At 54.2% G+C, this 10,291-nt stretch overlaps 1 protein-coding gene across 1 annotated transcript in view; it reads left to right on the top strand.

Moving 5' to 3' along the window:
- Positions 1–1,242: 1,242 nt before the first annotated feature.
- TBXAS1 (thromboxane A synthase 1) overlaps positions 1,243–10,291 on the top strand; it is a 66,158-nt gene continuing 57,109 nt past the window's right edge. Inside the window, exon 1 of the mRNA XM_063929251.1 lies at positions 1,243–1,350. The gene's annotated coding sequence lies outside the window, so the exon portion shown is untranslated. The remainder of the gene's footprint in view (positions 1,351–10,291) is intronic.

Below are 10,291 nucleotides of genomic sequence, written 5' to 3' on the forward strand. Positions count from 1 at the left end.
CACTGCAACGTAGCATTTTGTATGCAGATACAGCCGCAGTCACACACAGAATATAGGCATGCCGCATATCATTTTAATCAGCAGAAGCTGCTGGTGTCCCTAAGCCTAGTTTGTCTATGCCTAAGGCCGGCTCTGGGTGCCGGGAAAGGGTGCAGGGTCAGAGGCGGAACTAGCGGCGGTGCTAGGGGGCACCAGCCAAAATCTTGCCTAGGGCCGACTCTGCCTCTGTAGCGTGACTTATGTTATTCTGCTGACCAGGGCCGGTCCTAGGTATAGGCAGATAGGCCAATGCCTAGGGGCACCTGAGAATCATAGGGGCATCTAGGCAGACTGGACATCTAAGTTCTAATTAGCAATTTTGGGCTGTAGCTTTATTGCAGCCACTACAGTTTTATTGCGCTGGCGGTGGCTAGAGTAACAAAGGGGGGTTTTGTTCATTGCGGCGCAGCGTGTGACATATGACGGCGCGCAGCGCCGCTGAGACAGGCAGAGGAGCTGCGGCCGGGCAACCAGAAGACAGCCGCAGGGTGGCCAGGAGACATCAAAGAATGGAAGTGTGGTGGCTGAGAAACCGTGGGGACTGGGCTACTGGGCAGAGTCGCATGAGGGCGCAAGGTGTATTCATCCACAGGGACCAGCTGCCGCATGTTACAGGCATGACTGTGGAGGCGCTCTTAACTACCGTGCCACCCAGGACCTATGAATACATGCGCACTCACCGAGCGTGGGCTGCAGCTGTTGTTCTATGGCAACCCACTCACTTACCTATGAATGTACCCCTTCATTCCCCAGGCCTCCCCTCCCTGTCCTCTATCCCTAGCCATAGTACCTCAGTAACAATTATTAATGAGAAGATAAATAATTTCTCATGAGGTGCAGGAGATCCCCACACACACACAGACAATGCTGACATGCTGCACTGTGCACCTCTAGCTCCTGCATAGTGACATATCAGCAGCTGTGACCTGCCCTGTACACTGAGGGGGGGATAATGAGGGGTCTGCATGCATCCTGCAGCCACTGGGCTCCAGATAAGGCTATTATGCCCTGGAAAGGGTTAATGCAGGCTGGGTGCTCTCTGACGTCACTCCGGGATCCCAGCTGTTAGCACAGCTCCCAGGAAGCCTATCTCCGCAGTCTATGGCTGCGGCCGCATGGGTGCCCGGGAGTTGTAGTCCCCGGCCGCTCGTCGCTCTGCTCAGGTGCTGCGCAGAGGACTACGTATCCCGGCGGCCCCCGGGAGCGGCACTCGTGCTCCGCACAGTGGTGGGACAGCGCATTACAGGCCAGTTCTCTATGAACAATTATTATAGAGCAAGTTGCAGACGGGCTCCTGTCGGTGTGTGGCAGGTGAGTAGGTGCGAAGAATGCTGTGTCCTGGGGCCCGGGGCCCTTCCCTGCATTCCCTGTATGTACATAGCGAGGGGAGAGAGGGTCTCACAGCTACACTGGGGTCAGGATTGCTAGTTTCTGCAAAAGATAATATTAATTTGTCTATGCTGAGGGGCAATGGGGGTAATGTGTGCTGAGGGGCAATGGGGGTAATGTGTGCTGGGGGGGCAATGGGGGTAATGTGTGCTGGGGGGCAATGGGGGTAATGTGTGCTGAGGGGCAATGGGGGTAATGTGTGATGACGGGCAATGGGGGTAATGTGGGGGCAATGGGGGTAATGTGTGCTGAGGGGCAATGGGGGTAATGTGTGCTGGGGGGGCAGTGGGGGTAATGTGTGCTGGGGGGGGGCAATGGGGGTAATGTGTGCTGGGGGGGCAATGGGGGTAATGTGTGCTGGGGGGGCAATGGGGGTAATGTGTGCTGGGGGGGCAATGGGGGTAATGTGTGCTGGGGGGGCAATGGGGGTAATGTGTGCTGGGGGGCAATGGGGGTAATGTGTGCTGAGGGACAATGGGGTAAGGCGTGCTGGATGCAGTGGGGTAATGTGTGCTGAATGCAGTGGGGTTAGGTGTGCTGGATGCAGTGGGGTAAGGTGTGCTGGATGCAGTGGGGTTAGGTGTGCTGGATGCAGTGGGGTTAGGTGTGCTGGATGCAGTTGGGTTAGGTGTGCTGGATGCAGTGGGGTTAGGTGTGCTGGATGCAGTGGGGTTAGGCTGGATGCAGTGGGGTAATGTGTGCTGGATGCAGTGGGGTAATGTGTGCTGGATGCAGTGGGGTAAGGTGTGCTGGATGCAGTGGGGTTAGTTGTGCTGGATGCAGTGGGGTTAGTTGTGCTGGATGCAGTGGGGTTAGGTGTGCTGGATGCAGTGGGGTTAGGTGTGCTGGATGCAGTGGGGTTAGGTGTGCTGGATGCAGTGGGGTAAGGTGTGCTGGATGCAGTGGGGTAAGGTGTGCTGGATGCAGTGGGGTTAGGTGTGCTGGATGCAGTGGGGTTAGGTGTGCTGGATGCAGTGGGATAAGGTGTGCTGGATGCAGTGGGGTAAGGTGTGCTGGATGCAGTGGGGTAAGGTGTGCTGGATGCAGTGGGGTAAGGTGTGCTGGATGCAGTGGGGTAAGGTGTGCTGGATGCAGTGGGGTTAGGTGTGCTGGATGCAGTGGGGTTAGGCGTGCTGGATGCAGTGGGATAAGGCGTGCTGGATGCAGTGGGGTAAGTTGTGCTGGATGCAGTGGGATAAGGTGTGCTGGATGCAGTGGGGTTAGGTGTGCTGGATGCAGTGGGATAAGGCGTGCTGGATGCAGTGGGGTAATGCGTGCTGGATGCAGTGGGGTAATGCGTGCTGGATGCAGTGGGGTTAGGTGTGCTGGATGCAGTGGGGTTAGGTGTGCTGGATGCAGTGGGGTTAGGTGTGCTGGATGCAGTGGGGTAATGTGTACTGGATGCAGTGGGGTTAGGTGTACTGGATGCAGTGGGGTTAGGTGTGCTGGATGCAGTGGGGTTAGGTGTGCTGGATGCAGTGGGGTAAGGTGTGCTGGCTGCAGTGGGGTTAGGTGTGCTGGCTGCAGTGGGGTTAGGTGTGCTGGATGCAGTGGGGTTAGGTGTGCTGGATGCAGTGGGGTTAGGTGTGCTGGATGCAGTGGGGTTAGGTGTGCTGGATGCAGTGGGGTAAGGTGTACTGGATGCAGTGGGGTAAGTTGTGCTGGATGCAGTGGGGTTAGGCGTGCTGGATGCAAAGGGAGACAATGGGGTAATGTGTGCCTGGGGCAATGAGGTGGGTGGATGGTTTAATTTTTTTTTAAGGGGGTTAACGTGTGCTGGGGGCAATAGGGTGATGGGTTCTGAGGGCAGTAGGGTAATGAGTGGGGGGGGGGCATGGGTATATGTGTTATACAGTAGGTGTTGGGAGGGGGTGAAATTATTGTTTGCAGTGGGGATATGCTTTGGTGGTGGATTGATTAAAGGGTCAGTGGATGAATGGGTTAACACATGCTGGGGGTAAATTAATCAGTTCTTTGTGGGGGATGCGCAGGGTGTACTATTAGGCCCCCTGAGCGCGTGGCTGTCCGGGGCCCCTGAGCGCGTTACTATCCCGTGCCTGCGCCCCTGGGCATGTTACCAGCCCGCGCCTGCGCCCCTGGGCGTGTTACCAGCCCGCGCCTGCGCCCCTGGGCGTGTTACCAGCCCGCGCCTGCGCCCCTGAGCGTGTTACCAGCCCGCGCCTCTGAGCGTGTTGCCAGCCCGCGCCTGCGCCCCCTGAGCGCGTTACCAGCCCGCGCCCCTGAGCGCGTTACCAGCCCGCGCCCCTGAGCGCGTTACCAGCCCGTGCCCCTGAGCGCATTACCAGCCCACACCTGCGCCCCTGAGAACGTTACTAGCTTACACTTGTGTTATGAAAGGGTGAAGGTCACATTCTTTATACACTATATCTGGAAGCACTGGTGTCCGCGGCAGGATGCAAGTCTCACCATGTCTTCCCAATTCTCAGCCCATTACATAACTCCCCACAGCTTCTGTCTTCCTGACCTTCCTTCAAGGTAACGTCCCCCCTCTCTGCACAGTGTTCAGTACTGCCCTCAGATATCACATGTACACAGGATTTCCAGGCTGCAGAGCACATGGCACAGTATTTCCCAGTATTATAAAGGTTACAAATCCCCTCTTCACATCAGATAAATGTTTTATGTCTTAGTGGCTCTTTAAGGTTGAGGTATTGGTTCATAATGCCTCCCCACGCACGTCACATCATGATGTCACACAGCAAGCGCTGCTAGCAGGAAGACAGGCGCTAGATTGGTGCTTAGGAAGAGCTTTACGCATTTCTACATATTGGGGTGCACTCCGCAAACCCGAATAAGGTGCGTTGGGGCAGCAACTGTGTCGGACCCTAGAGCCTCCATCTGCGGCCCCCTGCTTCTCCATGATTTAGGAGACTTTACATTTTCCTCTCCTCTATTTCCTGCCAGATCCAACGCGTTTCACCAGTGTCCGGCTCATCGGGGCTAATTAGTTGACCCCAGCGAAACAGTTAGCCATGGTAATTAACCGCTGCTAATTGGATCCCCCCCCCCCCCCTAAAGGATTTATTATTTCTTCTTTAAAACGGTGATCTTTTTTATGACCAGATTTAGAGGCGTATTTATCAAAGCATGCAGGGCGGGATGTACTAAGCTTGAAAATGGGGGCAAAACTCAGAAAATGCCGTTTCTAAATATTGTCCACGTTCCCATATGTAGCAAGCTCCGGGATGCAATACATTTCGGTGCTTGGATCCAGTAGGTGACGCCATCTTAGATGGCGCTACCCAGTAGAAGTTTATTTTCTGGGAGGAATGCCATTTTTCAAACACAGTCTGCAGAATGACAGTCAGGAGCTGATTGGTTAGTGCTTTACCTCTCGGCCCCACATGGACTTTAGAGGTGGGTGGGAAAGGGGCAAATAGCTGCTCCGACACTGGGCGCAGAGCACGGTGAAGCTGGAGGTATCTATAAAAGGCTGCGTGCTGCTATATTCTCCTTGTAATTGTGCAAAAGATTTAAGAATACTATCCATGTAAAGTTGTGGCACAGAAGAGTTACCACAACGGAACATGCTGCGCTATATAAGAAATTGTTAATACAGAAATATAACAGCCAAAATGGCCAGTGCTAGGTAATTACCCATAAAGGAGCATCAGGGTAAATACTCGACCCCTCGCAACCCCCCCTCCCCTCCAAATCGGAACGGCCTTGCGCAACAGTGGCGTCAAACCAGCAAATGTAGATGTAGAAGCTAAAAAGTGTGACAGAGTAAGTAGGGACCCCGTCTGCTCAGTCAGTAAGCCCGCCAGTGCAGGGTCTCTCTGGGGTACAGCCAGCACACTAGAGGAGCGTACACACTGTGCGATATAGGATTACGATATCCACTATATAGTCAAAATTGTAAGTAAAGTTAGCACATAGCGCACTGTATGTATACAGCTTGCGATACCATTGCGTGCTCCCGTGGGGTCGGTATCGCAAGAAAAAATAGACTGTGCAGGCAACGCGATTTTGACTATCAAGTGTCCAATCTAGTTTCTAATATAGTCAAATTCGCAACGTATGTATAGTCATTATCAGTGGTTCTGGGCTCTGGCGAGTTCAAGGGAAATCGCAAAAGTCAAAATCGTCCTTTAGCCAGAGTCGCACCGTGTGTGTGTGCGTGCGCACCTTAAGTGGGTGAGCAGAGAGGCCAAATAGTATACATGAAGACTGGGAAGAGCCAAGGGGCCAGAGGCCTAAGACTTGGACAATGGGGGTCATTCCGAGTTGCTCGCTGGCAGTTTTTAGCAGCCGTGCACACGCTATGCCGCCTCCCACTGGGAGTGTATTTTAGCTTAGCAGAAGTGCGAACGAAAGGATCGCAGAGCGGCGACAAAATAATTTTGTGCAGTTTTAGAGTAGCTCAATACCTACTCAGCGCTTGCGATCACTTCCGACTGTTCAGTTCCTGTTTTGACGTCATGAACACGCCCTGCGCTCGCCCAGCCACGCCTGCTTTTTTTCGAACACTCCCTGAAAACGGTCAGTTGACACCCAGAAACGCCCACTTCATGTCAATCACTCTGCTGCCAGCACTGCGACTGAAAAGTATCGCTAGACCATGTGTGAAACTACATCGTTCGTTGTAATAGTAAGTTGCGCGTGCGCATTGCGCCACATATGCAGAAGTGCCGTTTTTTTGCCTCATTGCTGCACAGCGAACGAATGCAGCTAGCGATCAACTCGGAATGACCACCAATATACTTAGGCTAGCGCCAGCCCATTTCAATGAGGCCACGATACGGTCTGGGCCACTGACCGCTGTGTAAGGAAGATATACAGGAGAGGGCTGCAGAATATCCAGGCTTCCTCAGAGAGCCTCACTGGCAATGAAGGGGTTACAGATATAGAGCGCTGGTTTTCTGGTCTGTGCCTTGCGTCTTTGTCGGAGGAATCAGTGAGAAGGCTCCTTTCAAGGAAAACTGATGGTGAATATGGAATATTTCAGAAAATGGATGCAGGCGCATTGTTTGTAAAACACTTATGTATTTCATGAAATATACTTTCTGCAACCTTGCCAGGGCGCTGTGCGGCATTGCCAGGGCACTGTGCGGCATTGCCAGGGCGCTGTGCGGTATTGCCAGGGCGCTGTGCGGTATTGACAGGGCGATGGGCTGTAACACCAGTGTATTGCGAGCATCAGGTGGCCGGTTCACCAGTCGTGTAACCCCTGACACAATGCAGAGTCATTATGTTGTATGCAGGGACGGATCTAGACTTTTCTTTAGGGGGAGGCGGTTTACTGTTTAATCTTGACTCCTCCCTCTACAGTCCCAACTCCTCCCATCTGCAATCCTAACTCCTCCTCTCTCAATTCTGACTGAACTTTTTGAGTGAGACTGAGATAGAGCTTTGTGATTGTTCTATGTACATGTGACTGTGCTATGGGGTAATTGTATTTATTAGCCCTAGTACCCACACACCAGCAAGTGAGGGGCAAATGCTCTGTAACCCTTGCTCTCCTGGCTCCTCTGTGCTGCTGTGGCATAAGCTGCAGCACATCGTTCTGCCTCGGGCTCTCCCCGGAGAGCTCTCTTCTGCTCAAAAGTGGGCGTGGCTATGACTGTGTTAGGGGGGGGCGGTCGCCCCCTTCGCCCCCCCTAGATCCGGTCCTGGTTGTATGTAAGTGCTCCCTGCTTTGCATGGCTGACGCCTGGGCTGGTATCTGGATGCAGTGGGGCCGCCGTGGGCAGACTCTGAGGAGGTTGGAGCGTCGCAGTCACTCTCCAAATCCTCTTTTTGTCCTGTTGTGTACGTGTGCGATGTGCTGCAGGTCTGGACAGGACTTACCCCTCTGACACAGCAGTAGGGTACATGTCGCTGCATGACTTGGTTACAGGGATTCCTTCTCCCCGGCAGTGCGAGTCTTACAGTGTGCAGAGTCTGGGCTGTTCTGCAGAGCTTGCACTCTAAATAAGTACTATCTTACTGGAAGTGTTACACAGTAATGTTCTGAAATTGCTGATGTTAATTTGTTGCTTAGGAAACTTTGTTGCACATTTGGGGGCCATGTCCCCCCGTGTTCTCCATATTAGGGTGGTAGTGCCACAAGGTCACCCTTATAGAACACACGTGGGGCGTTATTCGCCTGGCCACGCAATTCCGATGCGCACGTAGTTGAGGGATTATTTGCTGCTGCGCGTGTGCGACGGATGCAGAAATCCCTATGGCGCATGCGTTACCCTGAGTGTACGCACAGAGGCTCAGATGGGATCATTACTGCATGGGCAAAGCAATGGGCGTTCCTGGGTGGAACGTGGGCGTGCCAGTAATGGCTGCTGCGTTCCCAGGTGCAGTGGGCGACTCGGTGCTGCACAGGCATGTACGCCAGGGGAATGCTGACACTAGCATTTGTATATTATCACCGACACAGGAGCCGCAGCTTCCCCCAGGTCCTGACTGATCCTGTGCTCTGCACTAGAGGAGGGGAATAGGGAGTAATCCCCCCACAGTCAGCAGTGTGCACCTTCCTGACTGATCCTGTGCTCTGCACTAGAGGAGGGGAATAGGGAGTAATTCCCCCACAGTCAGCAGTGTGCACCTTCCTGACTGATCCTGTGCTCTGCACTAGAGGAGGGGAATAGGGAGTAATCCCCCCACAGTCAGCAGTGTGCACCTTCCTGACTGATCCTGTGCTCTGCACTAGAGGAGGGGAATAGGGAGTAATTCCCCCACAGTCAGCAGTGTGCACCTTCCTGACTGATCCTGTGCTCTGCGCTAGAGGAGGGGAATAGGGAGTAATCCCCCCACAGTCAGCAGTGTGCACCTTCCTGACTGATCCTGTGCTCTGCACTAGAGGAGGGGAATAGGGAGTAATCCCCCCACAGTCAGCAGTGTGCACCTTCCTGACTGATCCTGTGCTCTGCACTAGAGGAGGGGAATAGGGAGTAATTCCCCCACAGTCAGCAGTGTGCACCTTCCTGACTGATCCTGTGCTCTGCACTAGAGGAGGGGGATAGGGAGTAATTCCCCCACAGCCAGCAGTGTGCACCTTCCTGACTGATCCTGTGCTCTGCACTAGAGCAGGGGAATAGGGAGTAATCCCCCCACAGTCAGCAGTGTGCACCTTCCTGACTGATCCTGTGCTCTGCGCTAGAGGAGGGGAATAGGGAGTAATCCCCCCACAGTCAGCAGTGTGCACCTTCCTGACTGATCCTGTGCTCTGCACTAGAGGAGGGGGATAGGGAGTAATCCCCCCACAGTCAGCAGTGTGCACCTTCCTGACTGATCCTGTGCTCTGCACTAGAGGAGGGGGAATAGGGAGTAATCCCCCCCACAGTCAGCAGTGTGCACCTTCCTGACTGATCCTGTGCTCTGCACTAGAGGAGGGGGAATAGGGAGTAATCCCCCCACAGTCAGCAGTGTGCACCTTCCTGACTGATCCTGTGCTCTGCACTAGAGGAGGGGGATAGGGAGTAATACCCCACAGTCAGCAGTGTGCACCTTCCTGACTGATCCTGTGCTCTGCACTAGAGGAGGGGAATAGGGAGTAATCCCCCCACAGTCAGCAGTGTGCACCTTCCTGACTGATCCTGTGCTCTGCACTAGAGGAGGGGAATAGGGAGTAATACCCCCACAGTCAGCAGTGTGCACCTTCCTGACTGATCCTGTGCTCTGCACTAGAGGAGGGGGAATAGGTAGTAATTCCCCCACAGTCAGCAGTGTGCACCTTCCTGACTGATCCTGTGCTCTGCACTAGAGCAGGGGAATAGGGAGTAATCCCCCCACAGTCAGCAGTGTGCACCTTCCTGACTGATCCTGTGCTCTGCACTAGAGGAGGGGAATAGGGAGTAATCCCCCCACAGTCAGCAGTGTGCACCTTCCTGACTGATCCTGTGCTCTGCACTAGAGGAGGGGAATAGGGAGTAATCCCCCCACAGCCAGCAGTGTGCACCTTCCTGACTGATCCTGTGCTCTGCACTAGAGGAGGGGGAATAGGGAGTAATTCCCCCACAGCCAGCAGTGTGCACCTTCCTGGCTGATCCTGTGCTCTGCGCTAGAGGAGAGGAATAGGGAGTAATCCCCCCACAGCCAGCAGTGTGCACCTTCCTGACTGATGCTGTGCTCTGCACTAGAGGAGGGGGATAGGGAGTAATTCCCCCACAGTCAGCAGTGTGCACCTTCCTGACTGATGCTGTGCTCTGCGCTAGAGGAGGGAATAGGGAGTAATCCCCCCCACAGTCAGCAGTGTGCACCTTCCTGACTGATCCTGTGCTCTGCACTAGAGGAGGGGAATAGGGAGTAATCCCCCCACAGTCAGCAGTGTGCACCTTCCTGACTGATCCTGTGCTCTGCACTAGAGGAGGGAATAGGGAGTAATCCCCCCCACAGTCAGCAGTGTGCACCTTCCTGACTGATCCTGTGCTCTGCACTAGAGGAGGGGAATAGGGAGTAATTCCCCCACAGTCAGCAGTGTGCACCTTCCTGACTGATCCTATGCTCTGCGCTAGAGGAGGGGAATAGGGAGTAATCCCCCCACAGTCAGCAGTGTGCACCTTCCTGACTGATCCTGTGCTCTGCACTAGAGGAGGGAATAGGGAGTAATACCCCCCACAGTCAGCAGTGTGCACCTTCCTGACTGATCCTGTGCTCTGCACTAGAGGAGGGGAATAGGGAGTAATTCCCCCACAGTCAGCAGTGTGCACCTTCCTGACTGATCCTGTGCTCTGCGCTAGAGGAGGGGAATAGGGAGTAATCCCCCCACAGCCAGCAGTGTGCACCTTCCTGACTGATCCTGTGCTCTGCGCTAGAGGAGGGGAATAGGGAGTAATCCCCCCACAGTCAGCAGTGTGCACCTTCCTGACTGATGCTGTGCTCTGCGCTAGAGGAGGGGAATAGGGAG

The sequence above is a fragment of the Pseudophryne corroboree genome, chromosome 6 (genome assembly GCF_028390025.1).
Source record: "Pseudophryne corroboree isolate aPseCor3 chromosome 6, aPseCor3.hap2, whole genome shotgun sequence".
Lineage (NCBI taxonomy): Eukaryota > Metazoa > Chordata > Amphibia > Anura > Myobatrachidae > Pseudophryne > Pseudophryne corroboree.